This window comes from Triticum urartu, chromosome 2A (genome assembly GCF_056163025.1).
Source record: "Triticum urartu cultivar PI428250 chromosome 2A, HENAU_Tu73, whole genome shotgun sequence".
In the NCBI taxonomy this organism is placed as follows: Eukaryota; Viridiplantae; Streptophyta; class Magnoliopsida; order Poales; family Poaceae; genus Triticum; species Triticum urartu.
Window position 1 is genome coordinate 745,677,383 of NC_141874.1, and position 15,713 is coordinate 745,693,095.

Below are 15,713 nucleotides of genomic sequence, written 5' to 3' on the forward strand. Positions count from 1 at the left end.
GTGAGTTGTGAAACTATTCCACATTTTCTTAAGTGTGTGCCAAATTCGTGACTCAAGTATTCTCCTCCACGATCTGATCGTAGAAACTTGATTTTCCTGTCACGTTGATTCTCAACCTCACTCTGAAATTCCTTGAACTTTTCAAAGGTTTCAGACTTGTGTTTCATTAAGTAGATATACCCATATCTACTCAAGTCATCAGTGAGGGTGAGAACATAACGATAGCCACCGCGAGCCTCAACACTCATTGGACCGCACACATCAGTATGTATGATTTCCAATAAGTTGGTTGCTCGCTCCATTGTTCCTGAGAACGGAGTCTTGGTCATTTTACCCATAAGGCATGGTTCGCACGTGTCAAATGATTCATAATCAAGAGACTCTAAAAGTCCATCTGCATGGAGCTTCTTCATGCGTTTGACACCTATGTGACCAAGGCGGCAGTGCCACAAGTATGTGGGACTATCATTATCAACCTTACATCTTTTGGTACTCACATTATGAACATGTGTAGCATCACGTTCGAGATTCATAAAGAATAAACCATTCACCATCGGAGCATGACCATAAAACATATCTCTCATATAAATAGAACAACCATTATTCTCGGATTTAAATGAGTAGCCATCTCGAATTAAACGAGATCCCGATACAATGTTCATGCTCAAAGTTGGCACTAAATAACAATTATTAAGGTTTAAAACTAATCCCGAAGGTAGATATAGAGGCAGCGTGCCGACGACGATCACATTGACCTTGGAACCATTCCCGACGCGCATCGTCACCTCGTCCTTTGCCAGTTTCCGCTTATTCCGCAGCCCCTGCTTTGAGTTACAAATGTGAGCAACTGCACCGGTATCAAATACCCAGGAGCTACTACGGGCACTAGTAAGGTACACATCAATTACATGTATATCACATATACCTTTTGTTTTACCGGCCTTCTTGTCTGCTAAGTACTTAGGGCAGTTCCGCTTCCAGTGACCGCTTCCCTTGCAATAAAAGCACTCAGTCTCGGGCTTGGGTCCATTCTTTGGCTTCTTCCCGGCAGCTTGCTTGCCGGGCGCGGCAACCTCCTTGCCGTCCTTCTTGAAGTTCTTTTTACCCTTGCCTTTCTTGAACTTAGTGGTTTTATTGACCATCAACACTTGATGTTCCTTCTTGACTTCTACCTCCGCTGATTTCAGCATTGAGAACAACTCAGGAATGGTCTTTTGCATCCCCTGCATGTTGAAGTTCATCACAAAGCTCTTGTAGCTTGGTGGAAGCGACTGGAGGATTCTGTCAATGACCGCATCATCCGGGAGATTAACTCCCAGCTGAGACAAGCGGTTATGTAACCCAGACATAGTGAGTATGTGCTCACTGACAGAACTATTTTCCTCCATCTTACAGCTGAAGAACTTATCGGAGACTTCATATCTCTCGATCCGGGCATGAGCTTGAAAAACCATTTTCAGCTCTTCGAACATCTCATATGCTCCATGTCTCTCAAAACGTTTTTGGAGCCCCGGCTCTAAGCTGTAAAGCATGCCGCACTGAACGAGGGAGTAGTCGTCAACACGTGTCTGCCAAGCGTTCATAACGTCTTGGTTCTGTGGGACGGGAGCTTCACCTAGAGGTGCTTGTAGGACATATTCTTTCTTGGCAGCTATGAGGATGATCCTCAGGTTTCGGACCCAGTCCGTATAGTTGCTGCCATCATCTTTCAGCTTGGTTTTCTCTAGGAACGCGTTGAAGTTGAGGACTACGTTGGCCATTTGATCTACAAGACATATTGCAAAGATTTTAGACTAAGTTCATGATAATTAAGCTCATCTAATTAAATTATTAATGAACTCCCACTTAGATTAGACATCCCTCTTGTCATCTAAGTATTACATGATCCGAGTTAACTAGACCGTGTCCGATCATCACGTGAGACGGACTAGTCAACATCGGTGAACATCTTCATGTTGATCGTATCTTCTATACGACTCATGCTCGACCTTTCGGTCTTCTGTGTTCCGAGGCCATGTCTGTACATGCTAGGCTCGTCAAGTCAACCTAAGTGTTTGCATGTGTAAATCTGTCTTACACCCGTTGTATGTGAACGTCTGAATAAAACACCCGATCATCACGTGGTGTTTTGAAACAGCGAACTGTCGCAACGGTGCACAGTTAGGGGGAACACTTCTTGAAATTATTATGAGGGATCATCTTATTTACTACCGTCGTTCTAAGTAAACAAGATGCAAAACATGATAAACATCACATGCAATCAAATAATAAACGTGACATGATATGGCCAATGTCACATAGCTCCTTTGATCTCCATCTTGGGGCTCCATGATCATCTTGTCACCGTCTTGACACCATGATCTCCATCATCATGATCTCCATCATCGTGTCTCCATGAAGTTGCTCGCCAACTATTACTTCTACTACTATGGCTAACGCGTTTAGCAATAAAGTAAAGTAATTTACATGGCGTTTCTCAATGACACGCAGGTCATATAAAAGAATAAAGACAACTCCTATGGCTCCTGCCGGTTGTCATACTCATCGACATGCAAGTCGTGATTCCTATTACAATAGCATGAACATCTCATACATCACATATAGATCATTCATCATTCATCACAACTTTGGCCATATCATATCACAAACCACTTGCTGCAAAAACAAGTTAGACGTCCTCTAATTGTTGTTTGCAAGTTTTACGTGGCTGAATTAGGGTTCTAGCAAGAACGTCTTCTTACCTACGTTAAAGCCACAACGTGATTTGTCAACTTCTATTTACCCTTCATAAGGACCCTGTTCATCGAATCCGCTCCAACTAAAGTGGGAGAGACAGACACCCGCTAGCCACCTTATGCAACTAGTGCATGTTAGTCGGTGGAACCGGTCTCACGTAAGCGTACGTGTAAGGTTGGTCCGGGCCGCTTCATCCCACAATACCGCTGAAGCAAGAAAAGACTAGTAGCGGCAAGAAAGTTGACAAATCTACGCCCACAACAAATTGTGTTCTACTCGCGCAAGAAGAACTACGCATAGACCTAGCTCATGATGCCACTGTTGGGGAACGTTGCAGAAAACAAAAAATTTCCTACTCGTTTCACCAAGATCCATCTAGGAGTTCATCTAGCAACGAGTCATCGGATGCATCTACATACCTTTGTAGATCGCGTGCGGAAGCGTTCAAAGAACGGTGATGATGTAGTCGAACACGACGTGATCCAAATCACCGATGACCAAGCGCCGAACGGACGGCACCTCCGCGTTCAACACACGTACGGGACGGGAGACGTCTCCTCCTTCTTGATCCATCAAGGGGGAAGGAGAGGTTGATGAAGATCCAGCAGCACGACGGTGTGGTGGTGGATGCAGGGCGTCACAGTAGCAGGGCTTCGCCTATACTACAAGAGGGAGACGTAACGGGGAGAGAGGGAGGCGCCAAGGCTGAGGTATGAAGTCCCTCCTCTCCCCCACTATATATAGGAGGGCCAAGGGGGGGTGGTGCGCCAGCCTAGGAGATCCAATATCCTAGGTGCGGCAGCCAAGGGGAGGTTTCCCTCCCCCCCCCCCCCAAGGCACCTAGAGGTGCCTTCCACCACTTGGACTCTTCCTTTAAGTGGAACCCTAGGCGCATGGGCCTTTGGGGCTGGTGCCCTTGGCCCATCTAGGCCAAGGCGCACCCCCTACAGCCCATGTGGCCCCCCGGGACAGGTGGCCCCACCCGGTGGGCCCGCGGGACCCCTCCGGTGGTCCCGGTACAATACCGATAACCCCGAAACTTGTCCCGATGGCCAAAACAGCATTCCTATATATAATTCTTTACCTCCGGACCATTCCGGAACTCCTCGTGACGTCCGGGATCTCATCCGGGACTCCGAACAATATTCGGGTTACTGCATATACATATCTTCACAACCCTAGCGTCATCGAACCTTAAGTGTGTAGACCCTACGGGTTCGGGAGACAAGCAGACATGACCGAGACGACTCTCCGGTCAATAACCAACAGCGGGATCTGGATACCCATGTTGGATCCCACATGCTCCACGATGATCTCATCGGATGAACCACGATGTCGAGGATTCAATCAACCCCGCATGCAATTCCCTTTGTCAATCGATATGTTACTTGCCCGAGATTCGATCGTCGGTATCCCAATACCTCGTTCAATCTCGTTACCGGCAAGTCACTTTACTCGTACCGTAATGCATGATCCCGTGACCAGACACTTGGTCACTTTGAGCTCATTATGATGATGCATTACCGAGTGGGCCCGGTGATACCTCTCCGTCATACGGAGTGACAAATCCCAGTCTTGATCCGTGTCAACCCAACAGACACTTTCGGAGATACCCGTAGTATACCTTTATAGTCACCCAGTTACGTTGTGACGTTTGGTACACCCAAAGCATTCCTACGGTATCCGGGAGTTACACGATCTCATGGTCTAAGGAAAGGATACTTGACATTGGAAAACTCTAGCAAACGAACTATACGATCTTGTGCTATGTTTAGGATTGGGTCTTGTCCATCACATCATTCTCCTAATGATGTGACCTCGTTATCAATGACATCCAATGTCCATAGTCAGGAAACCATGACTATCTATTGATCAACGAGCTAGTCAACTAGAGGCTTACTAGGGACATGTTGGTGTCTGTTATTCACACATGTATTACGATTTCCGGATAACACAATTATAGCACGAATAAAGACAATTATCATGAACAAGGAAATATAATAATAATGCTTTTATTATTGCCTCTAGGGCATATTTCCAACAGTCTCCCACTTGCACTAGAGTCAATAATCTAGTTACATTGTGATGAATCGAACACCCATGGAATTCTGGTGTTGATCATGTTTTGCTCTAGGGAGAGGTTTAGTCAACGGATCTGCTACATTCAGGTCCGTATGTACTTTACAAATTTCTATGTCTCCATCTTGAACATTTTCACGAATGGAGTTGAAGCGACGCTTGGTGTGCCTTGTCTTCTTGTGAAACCTGGGCTCCTTGGCAAGAGCAATAGCTCCAGTGTTGTCACAGAAGAGCTTGATCGGCCCCGACGCATTGGGTATGACTCCTAGGTCGGTGATGAACTCCTTCACCCATATTGCTTCATGTGCTGCCTCCGAGGCTGCCATGTACTCCGCTTCACATGTAGATCCCGCCACGACGCTTTGCTTGCAACTGCACCAGCTTACTGCCCCACCATTCAAAATATACACGTATCCGGTTTGTGACTTAGAGTCATCCAGATCTGTGTCGAAGCTAGCGTCGACGTAACCCTTTACGACGAGCTCTTCGTCACCTCCATAAACGAGAAACATTTCCTTAGTCCTTTTCAGGTACTTTAGGATATTCTTGACCGCTGTCTAGTGTTCCTTGCCGGGATTACTTTGGTACCTTCCCACCAAACTTACGGCAAGGTTCACATCAGGTCTGGTACACAGCATGGCATACATAATAGAACCTATGGCTGATGCATAGGGGATGACACTCATCTCTTCTATATCTTCTACCGTGGTCGGACATTGAGCTGAGCTCAATTTCACACCTTGTAACACAGGTAAGAACCCCTTCTTAGAATGATCCATATTGAACTTCTTCAATATCTTATCAAGGTATGTGCTTTGTGAAAGACCTATGAGGCGTCTCGATCTATCTCTATAGATCTTGATGCCTAATATATAAGCAGCTTCTCCAAGGTCCTTCATTGAAAAACTCTTATTCAAGTAGGCCTTGATGCTGTCCAAGAGATCTATATCATTTCCCATCAAAAGTATGTCATCTACATATAATATGAGAAATGCTACAGAGCTCCCACTCACTTTCTTGTAAACGCAGGCTTCTCCATAAGTCTGCGTAAACCCAAACGCTTTGATCATCTCATCAAAGCGAATGTTCCAACTCCGAGATGCTTGCACCAGCCCATAAATCGAGCGTTGGAGCTTGCACACCTTGTCAGCATTCTTAGGATCGACAAAACCTTCCGGCTGCATCATATACAATTCTTCCTTAAGGAAACCATTAAGGAATGCCGTTTTGACGTCCATTTGCCAAATTTCATAATCATAAAATGCGGCAACTGCTAACATGATTCGGACGGACTTCAGCTTCGCTACCGGTGAGAAAGTCTCATCGTAGTCAACCCCTTGAACTTGTCGATAACCCTTAGCGACAAGCCTAGCTTTATAGATGGTCACATTACCATCCGCGTCAGTCTTCCTCTTAAAGATCCATTTATTTTCTATGGCTCGCCATTCAACGGGCAAGTCAGTCAAAGTCCATACTTCATTTTCATACATGGATCCTATCTCGGATTTCATGGCTTCTAGCCATTTGTTGGAATCCGGGCCCGCCATCGCTTCCTCATAGTTCGAAGGTTCACCGTTGTCAAACAACATGATTTCCAAGACAGGGTTGCCGTAGCATTCTGGTGCGGAACGTGTCCTTGTGGACCTTCGAATTTCAGTAGGAGCTTGATCAGAAGTATCTTGATCATTATCATTAACTTCCTCTCTAGTCGGTGCAGGCACCTCAGGAACATTTTCTTGAGTTGCGCCATTTTCCGGTTCAAGAGGTAATACTTCATCAAGCTCTACTTTCCTCCCACTTACTTCTTTCGAGAGGAACTCTTTCTCTAAAAAGGACGCATTCTTGGCAACAAAGATCTTGCCTTCGGATCTGAGGTAGAAGGTGTACCCAATAGTTTCTTTTGGGTATCCTATGAAGACACATATTTCCGACTTGGATTCGAGCTTTTCAGGTTGAAGTTTCTTGACATAAGCATCGCATCCCCAAACTTTTAGAAACGACAGCTTAGGTTTCTTCCCAAACCATAATTCATACGGTGTCGTCTCAACGGATTTCGACGGAGCCCTATTTAAAGTGAATGCGGCAGTCTCTAAAGCATAGCCCCAAAAAGATAGCGGTAAATCGGTAAGAGACATCATAGATCGCACCATATCTAATAGAGTGCGATTACGACGTTCGGACACACCCTTACGCTGGGGTGTTCCAGGCGGCGTGAGTTGTGAAACTATTCCACATTTTCTTAAGTGTGTGCCAAATTCGTGACTCAAGTATTCTCCTCCACGATCTGATCGTAGAAACTTGATTTTCCTGTCACGTTGATTCTCAACCTCACTCTGAAATTCCTTGAACTTTTCAAAGGTTTCAGACTTGTGTTTCATTAAGTAGATATACCCATATCTACTCAAGTCATCAGTGAGGGTGAGAACATAACGATAGCCACCGCGAGCCTCAACACTCATTGGACCGCACACATCAGTATGTATGATTTCCAATAAGTTGGTTGCTCGCTCCATTGTTCCTGAGAACGGAGTCTTGGTCATTTTACCCATAAGGCATGGTTCGCACGTGTCAAATGATTCATAATCAAGAGACTCTAAAAGTCCATCTGCATGGAGCTTCTTCATGCGTTTGACACCTATGTGACCAAGGCGGCAGTGCCACAAGTATGTGGGACTATCATTATCAACCTTACATCTTTTGGTACTCACATTATGAACATGTGTAGCATCACGTTCGAGATTCATAAAGAATAAACCATTCACCATCGGAGCATGACCATAAAACATATCTCTCATATAAATAGAACAACCATTATTCTCGGATTTAAATGAGTAGCCATCTCGAATTAAACGAGATCCCGATACAATGTTCATGCTCAAAGTTGGCACTAAATAACAATTATTAAGGTTTAAAACTAATCCCGAAGGTAGATATAGAGGCAGCGTGCCGACGACGATCACATTGACCTTGGAACCATTCCCGACGCGCATCGTCACCTCGTCCTTTGCCAGTTTCCGCTTATTCCGCAGCCCCTGCTTTGAGTTACAAATGTGAGCAACTGCACCGGTATCAAATACCCAGGAGCTACTACGGGCACTAGTAAGGTACACATCAATTACATGTATATCACATATACCTTTTGTTTTACCGGCCTTCTTGTCTGCTAAGTACTTAGGGCAGTTCCGCTTCCAGTGACCGCTTCCCTTGCAATAAAAGCACTCAGTCTCGAGCTTGGGTCCATTCTTTGGCTTCTTCCCGGCAGCTTGCTTGCCGGGCGCGGCAACCTCCTTGCCGTCCTTCTTGAAGTTCTTTTTACCCTTGCCTTTCTTGAACTTAGTGGTTTTATTGACCATCAACACTTGATGTTCCTTCTTGACTTCTACCTCCGCTGATTTCAGCATTGAGAACAACTCAGGAATGGTCTTTTGCATCCCCTGCATGTTGAAGTTCATCACAAAGCTCTTGTAGCTTGGTGGAAGCGACTGGAGGATTCTGTCAATGACCGCATCATCCGGGAGATTAACTCCCAGCTGAGACAAGCGGTTATGTAACCCAGACATAGTGAGTATGTGCTCACTGACAGAACTATTTTCCTCCATCTTACAGCTGAAGAACTTATCGGAGACTTCATATCTCTCGATCCGGGCATGAGCTTGAAAAACCATTTTCAGCTCTTCGAACATCTCATATGCTCCATGTCTCTCAAAACGTTTTTGGAGCCCCGGCTCTAAGCTGTAAAGCATGCCGCACTGAACGAGGGAGTAGTCGTCAACACGTGTCTGCCAAGCGTTCATAACGTCTTGGTTCTGTGGGACGGGAGCTTCACCTAGAGGTGCTTGTAGGACATATTCTTTCTTGGCAGCTATGAGGATGATCCTCAGGTTTCGGACCCAGTCCGTATAGTTGCTGCCATCATCTTTCAGCTTGGTTTTCTCTAGGAACGCGTTGAAGTTGAGGACTACGTTGGCCATTTGATCTACAAGACATATTGCAAAGATTTTAGACTAAGTTCATGATAATTAAGCTCATCTAATTAAATTATTAATGAACTCCCACTTAGATTAGACATCCCTCTTGTCATCTAAGTATTACATGATCCGAGTTAACTAGACCGTGTCCGATCATCACGTGAGACGGACTAGTCAACATCGCTGAACATCTTCATGTTGATCGTATCTTCTATACGACTCATGCTCGACCTTTCGGTCTTCTGTGTTCCGAGGCCATGTCTGTACATGCTAGGCTCGTCAAGTCAACCTAAGTGTTTGCATGTGTAAATCTGTCTTACACCCGTTGTATGTGAACGTCTGAATAAAACACCCGATCATCACGTGGTGTTTTGAAACAGCGAACTGTCGCAACGGTGCACAGTTAGGGGGAACACTTCTTGAAATTATTATGAGGGATCATCTTATTTACTACCGTCGTTCTAAGTAAACAAGATGCAAAACATGATAAACATCACATGCAATCAAATAATAAACGTGACATGATATGGCCAATGTCACATAGCTCCTTTGATCTCCATCTTGGGGCTCCATGATCATCTTGTCACCGTCTTGACACCATGATCTCCATCATCGTGTCTCCATGAAGTTGCTCGCCAACTATTACTTCTACTACTATGGCTAACGCGTTTAGCAATAAAGTAAAGTAATTTACATGGCGTTTCTCAATGACACGCAGGTCATATAAAAGAATAAAGACAACTCCTATGGCTCCTGCCGGTTGTCATACTCATCGACATGCAAGTCGTGATTCCTATTACAATAGCATGAACATCTCATACATCACATATAGATCATTCATCATTCATCACAACTTTGGCCATATCATATCACAAACCACTTGCTGCAAAAACAAGTTAGACGTCCTCTAATTGTTGTTTGCAAGTTTTACGTGGCTGAATTAGGGTTCTAGCAAGAACGTCTTCTTACCTACGTTAAAGCCACAACGTGATTTGTCAACTTCTATTTACCCTTCATAAGGACCCTGTTCATCGAATCCGCTCCAACTAAAGTGGGAGAGACAGACACCCGCCAGCCACCTTATGCAACTAGTGCATGTTAGTCGGTGGAACCGGTCTCACGTAAGCGTACGTGTAAGGTTGGTCCGGGCCGCTTCATCCCACAATACCGCTGAAGCAAGAAAAGACTAGTAGCGGCAAGCAAGTTGACAAATCTACGCCCACAACAAATTGTGTTCTACTCGCGCAAGAAGAACTACGCATAGACCTAGCTCATGATGCCACTGTTGGGGAACGTTGCAGAAAACAAAAAATTTCCTACTCGTTTCACCAAGATCCATCTAGGAGTTCATCTAGCAATGAGTCATCGGATGCATCTACATACCTTTGTAGATCGCGTGCGGAAGCGTTCAAAGAACGGTGATGATGTAGTCGAACACGACGTGATCCAAATCACCGATGACCAAGCGCCGAACGGACGGCACCTCCGCGTTCAACACACGTACGGGACGGGAGACGTCTCCTCCTTCTTGATCCAGCAAGGGGGAAGGAGAGGTTGATGAAGATCCAGCAGCACGACGGTGTGGTGGTGGATGCAGGGCGTCACAGTAGCAGGGCTTCGCCTATACTACAAGAGGGAGACGTAACGGGGAGAGAGGGAGGCGCCAAGGCTGAGGTATGAAGTCCCTCCTCTCCCCCACTATATATAGGAGGGCCAAGGGGGGGTGGTGCGCCAGCCTAGGAGATCCAATATCCTAGGTGCGGCAGCCAAGGGGAGGTTTCCCTCCCCCCCCCCCCCCCCCCCAAGGCACCTAGAGGTGCCTTCCACCACTTGGACTCTTCCTTTAAGTGGAACCCTAGGCGCATGGGCCTTTGGGGCTGGTGCCCTTGGCCCATCTAGGCCAAGGCGCACCCCCTACAGCCCATGTGGCCCCCCGGGACAGGTGGCCCCACCCGGTGGGCCCGCGGGACCCCTCCGGTGGTCCCGGTACAATACCGATAACCCCGAAACTTGTCCCGATGGCCAAAACAGCATTCCTATATATAATTCTTTACCTCCGGACCATTCTGGAACTCCTCGTGACGTCCGGGATCTCATCTGGGACTCCGAACAATATTCGGGTTACTGCATATATATATCTTCACAACCCTAGCGTCATCGAACCTTAAGTGTGTAGACCCTACGGGTTCGGGAGACAAGCAGACATGACCGAGACGACTCTCCGGTCAATAACCAACAGCGGGATCTGGATACCCATGTTGGCTCCCACATGCTCCACGATGATCTCATCGGATGAACCACGATGTCGAGGATTCAATCAACCCCGCATGCAATTCCCTTTGTCAATCGATATGTTACTTGCCCGAGATTCGATCGTCGGTATCCCAATACCTCGTTCAATCTCGTTACCGGCAAGTCACTTTACTCGTACCGTAATGCATGATCCCGTGACCAGACACTTGGTCACTTTGAGCTCATTATGATGATGCATTACCGAGTGGGCCCGGTGATACCTCTCCGTCATACGGAGTGACAAATCCCAGTCTTGATCCGTGTCAACCCAACAGACACTTTCGGAGATACCCGTAGTATACCTTTATAGTCACCCAGTTACGTTGTGACGTTTGGTACACCCAAAGCATTCCTACGGTATCCGGGAGTTACACGATCTCATGGTCTAAGGAAAGGATACTTGACATTGGAAAACTCTAGCAAACGAACTATACGATCTTGTGCTATGTTTAGGATTGGGTCTTGTCCATCACATCATTCTCCTAATGATGTGATCTCGTTATCAATGACATCCAATGTCCATAGTCAGGAAACCATGACTATCTGTTGATCAACGAGCTAGCCAACTAGAGGCTTACTAGGGACATGTTGGTGTCTGTTATTCACACATGTATTACGATTTCCGGATAACACAATTATAGCACGAATAAAGACAATTATCATGAACAAGGAAATATAATAATGATGCTTTTATTATTGCCTCTAGGGCATATTTCCAACATTCATAACGTCTTGGTTCTCTGGGATGGGTGCGTCACCTAGCGGTGCTTCTAGGACATAATCTTTCTTGGCAGCGATGAGGACGATCCTCAGGTTCCGGACCCAGTCCGTATAGTTGCTGCCATCATCTTTCAGCTTGGTTTTCTCTAGGAACGCGTTGAAGTTGAGGGCAACATTAGCGTGGGCCATTTGATCTACAAGACATAGTGTAAAGATTTTAGACTAAGTTCATGATAATTAAGTTCATCTAATCAAATTATTCAATGAACTCCCACTCAGATAGACATCTCTCTAGTCATCTAAGTGAAACATGATCCGAGTCAACTAGGTCGTGTCCGATCATCACGTGAGATGGACTAGTCAACATCGGTGAACATCTTCATGTTGATCGTATCTTCTATACGACTCATGCTCGACCTTTCGGTCTTCCGTGTTCCGAGGCCATGTCTGTACATGCTAGGCTCGTCAAGTCAACCTAACTGTATTGCGTGTGTAAATCTGGCTTGCACCCGTTGTATTCGAACGTTAGAATCTATCACACCCGATCATCACGTGGTGCTTCGAAACAACGAACCTTCGCAACGGTGCACAGTTAGGGGGGACACTTTCTTGAAATTATTACGAGGGATCATCTTATTTAAGCTACCGTCGTTCTAAGCAAATAAGATGCAAAACATGATAAACATCACATGCAATCAAATAGTGACATGATATGGCCAATATCATTTGCTCCTTTTGATCTCCATCTTTGGGGCTTCATGATCATCGTTGTCACCGGCATGACACCATGATCTCCATCATCGTGTCTTCTTGAAGTTGTCTCGTCATCTATTACTTCTACTACTATGGCAAACGCTTTAGCAATAAAGTAAAGTAATTACATGACGTTTATGTTGACACGCAGGTCATAAATAAATTAAGACAACTCCTATGGCTCCTGCCGGTTGTCATACTCATTGACATGCAAGTCGTGATTCCTATTACAAGAACATGATCAATCTCATACATCACATATATCATTCATCACATCCTTTTGGCCATATCACATCACACGGCACATGCTGCAAAAATAAGTTAGACGTCCTCTAATTGTTGTTGCAAGTTTTTACGTGGCTGCTATACGTTTCTAGCAAGAACATTTCTTACCTACGCAAAACCACAACGTGATATGCCAATTTCTATTTACCCTTCATAAGGACCCTTTTCATCGAATCCGATCCGACTAAAATGGGAGAGACAGACACCCGCTAGCCACCTTATGCAACTAGTGCATGTCAATCGGTGGAACCAGTCTCACGTAAGCGTACGTGTAAAGTCGGTCCGGGCCGCTTCATCCCACGATGCCGCCGAATCAAGATAAGACTAGTAACGGCAAGCAAATTGACAATATCCACGCCCACAACTGCTTTATGTTCTACTCGTGCATAGAAACTACGCATAGACCTAGCTCATGATGCCACCGTTGGGGAACGTAGCAGAATTTTAAAATTTTCTACGCATCACCAAGATCAATCTATGGAGTCATCTAGCAACAAGGGAGAGGAGAGTGCATCTACATACCCTTGTAGATCGCGAGTGGAAGCGTTCAAGAGAACGGGGTTGATGGAGTCGTACTCGTCGTGATCCAAATCACCGATGACCTAGCGCCGAACGGACGGCACCTCCGCGTTCAACACACGTACGGTTGGGAAGACGTCTCCTCCAATTTGATCCAGCAAGGGGGAAGGAGAGGTTGATGGAGATCCAGCAGCACGACGACGTGGTGGTGGAAACTACAGCGATCTCGGCAGGGCTTCGCCGAGCACTGCGAGAAGGAGAGGTGTCACGGGAGGGAGAGGGAGGCGCCAGGGGTTAGGGTGCGGCTGCCCTCCCCCCCCCCACTGTTTATAGGACCCCTAGGGGGGCGGCGGCCAAGGGGGGTAGAGTGCCCCCCAAGCCAAGTGGGGCGCCCCACCCCTAGGGTTTCCAACCCTAGGCGCAGGGGAGGCCCATGGGGGGGCGCACCAGCCCATCTGGGGCTGGTTCCCCTTCCACTTCAGCCCATGGGGCCCTCCGGGATAGGTGGCCCCACCCGGTGGACCCTCGGGACCCTTCCGGTGGTCCCGGTACAATACCGATTACCCCGAAAACCTTCCCGATGGCCGAAACTTGACTTCCTATATATAAATCTTCACCTCCGGACCATTCCGGAACTCCTCGTGACGTCTAGGATCTCGTTCGGGACTTCGAACAACTTTCGGGTTACCGTATACTAATATCTCAACAACCCTAGCGTCACCGAACCTTAAGTGTGTAGACCCTACGGGTTCGGGAGACACGCAGACATGACCGAGACGACTCTCCGGTCAATAACCAACAGCGGGATCTGGATACCCATGTTGGCTCCCACATGCTCCTCGATGATCTCATCGGATGAACCACGATGTCGAGGATTCGATCAATCCCGTATACAATTCCCTTTGTCAATCGGTACGTTACTTGCCCGAGACTCGATCGTCGGTATCCCAATACCTCGTTCAATCTCGTTACCGGCAAGTCACTTTACTCGTACCGCAATGTATGATCCCGTGATCAACCACTTGGTCACATTGAGCTCATTATGATGATGCATTACCGAGTGGGCCCAGAGATACCTCTCCGTCATACGGAGTGACAAATCCCAGTCTCGATTCGTGCCAACCCAACAGACACTTTCGGAGATACCCGTAGTGTACCTTTATAGTCACCCAGTTACATTGTGACGTTTGGCACACCCAAAGCACTCCTACGGTATCCGGGAGTTGCACAATCTCATGGTCTAAGGAAAGGATACTTGACATTCGGAAAAGCTATAGCAAACGAACTACACGATCTTTGAGCTATGCTTAGGATTGGGTCTTGTCCATCACATCATTCTCCTAATGATGTGATCCCGTTATCAATGACATCCAATGTCCATAGTCAGGAAACCATGACTATCTTTTGATCAACGAGCTAGTCAACTAGAGGCTCACTAGGGACGTGTTGTGGTCTATGTATTCACACATGTATTACGATTTCCGGATAACACAATTGTAGCATGAACAATAGACAGTTATCATGAACAAAGAAATATAATAATAACCATTTTATTATTGCCTCTAGGGCATATTTCCAACAGCCTCCACCAGCAATGCACCGCCGCCAAGGGGGCGCCACAACGCCGACAACCGCCGCCTGTGGTGGGGCGTCCCCGGGCGCACGCTCCACGTCGTCCTCGAGCACCTCGATGGCAGCAACGAGCCGCCGTTCAAGTAATCGATGCCCACATTCTCCCGCCAGAGCGGCAGCTCTTGGCTGCCGAGGTGCAAGGCGGGCGCTTCCTCCTCCTACTCCTCCCGCTCCTCTGACACGGCGTCGCTCGCCACCGTCAAGGCCAAGCCCCTGGAGACGCCGGAGAGTCGGCGCTCCCGCAGCGCCGGCCTTATCATAAACGAGGGCCGCCACCCGCCTTCCTCTTCTCCCCGCGGCCATCTTCACCTCGTTAAGCCGAACAAGGAGCCGGCGACGCCGCCCGTCGTCGTGAAGCAGGAGCACGTCGACATGGCCGCCGACCTTGAGATGGGCCTCAAATGGGCGCGGGACGACTATGTCCGGGAGGAGTTGGAGCGCCAGCGCCGCGCCCTCGAGGAGAGGGGGAGGGCGGCGGCGATGGCGTAGTTTTTTTTATGTCTTTAATTTTTGTACAAATATCAATGAAAACCGCCTGAATTTATTTCAAATTCGTCCAAATCTAGCCGAATTCGTATTTGAAAAACGACTTCTTGGACCATCTTGGGGCGGCGACTGTGAACCCAAAGCCTCCCACGCTGAAGTTTCTGTCGGTTTGCCCCCCAGCGGCGATATTTCGAGTCCCTGAGGCCGAACGAGTGGAGATGTTTTAACGCAAAGCAGGTTTGC

At 47.1% G+C, this 15,713-nt stretch overlaps 1 pseudogene; it reads left to right on the plus strand.

The window, feature by feature from the left end:
• Positions 1–15,071, plus strand: part of LOC147987615 (uncharacterized) — a 51,747-nt pseudogene extending 36,676 nt beyond the window's left edge.
• Positions 15,072–15,713: the final 642 nt, after the last annotated feature.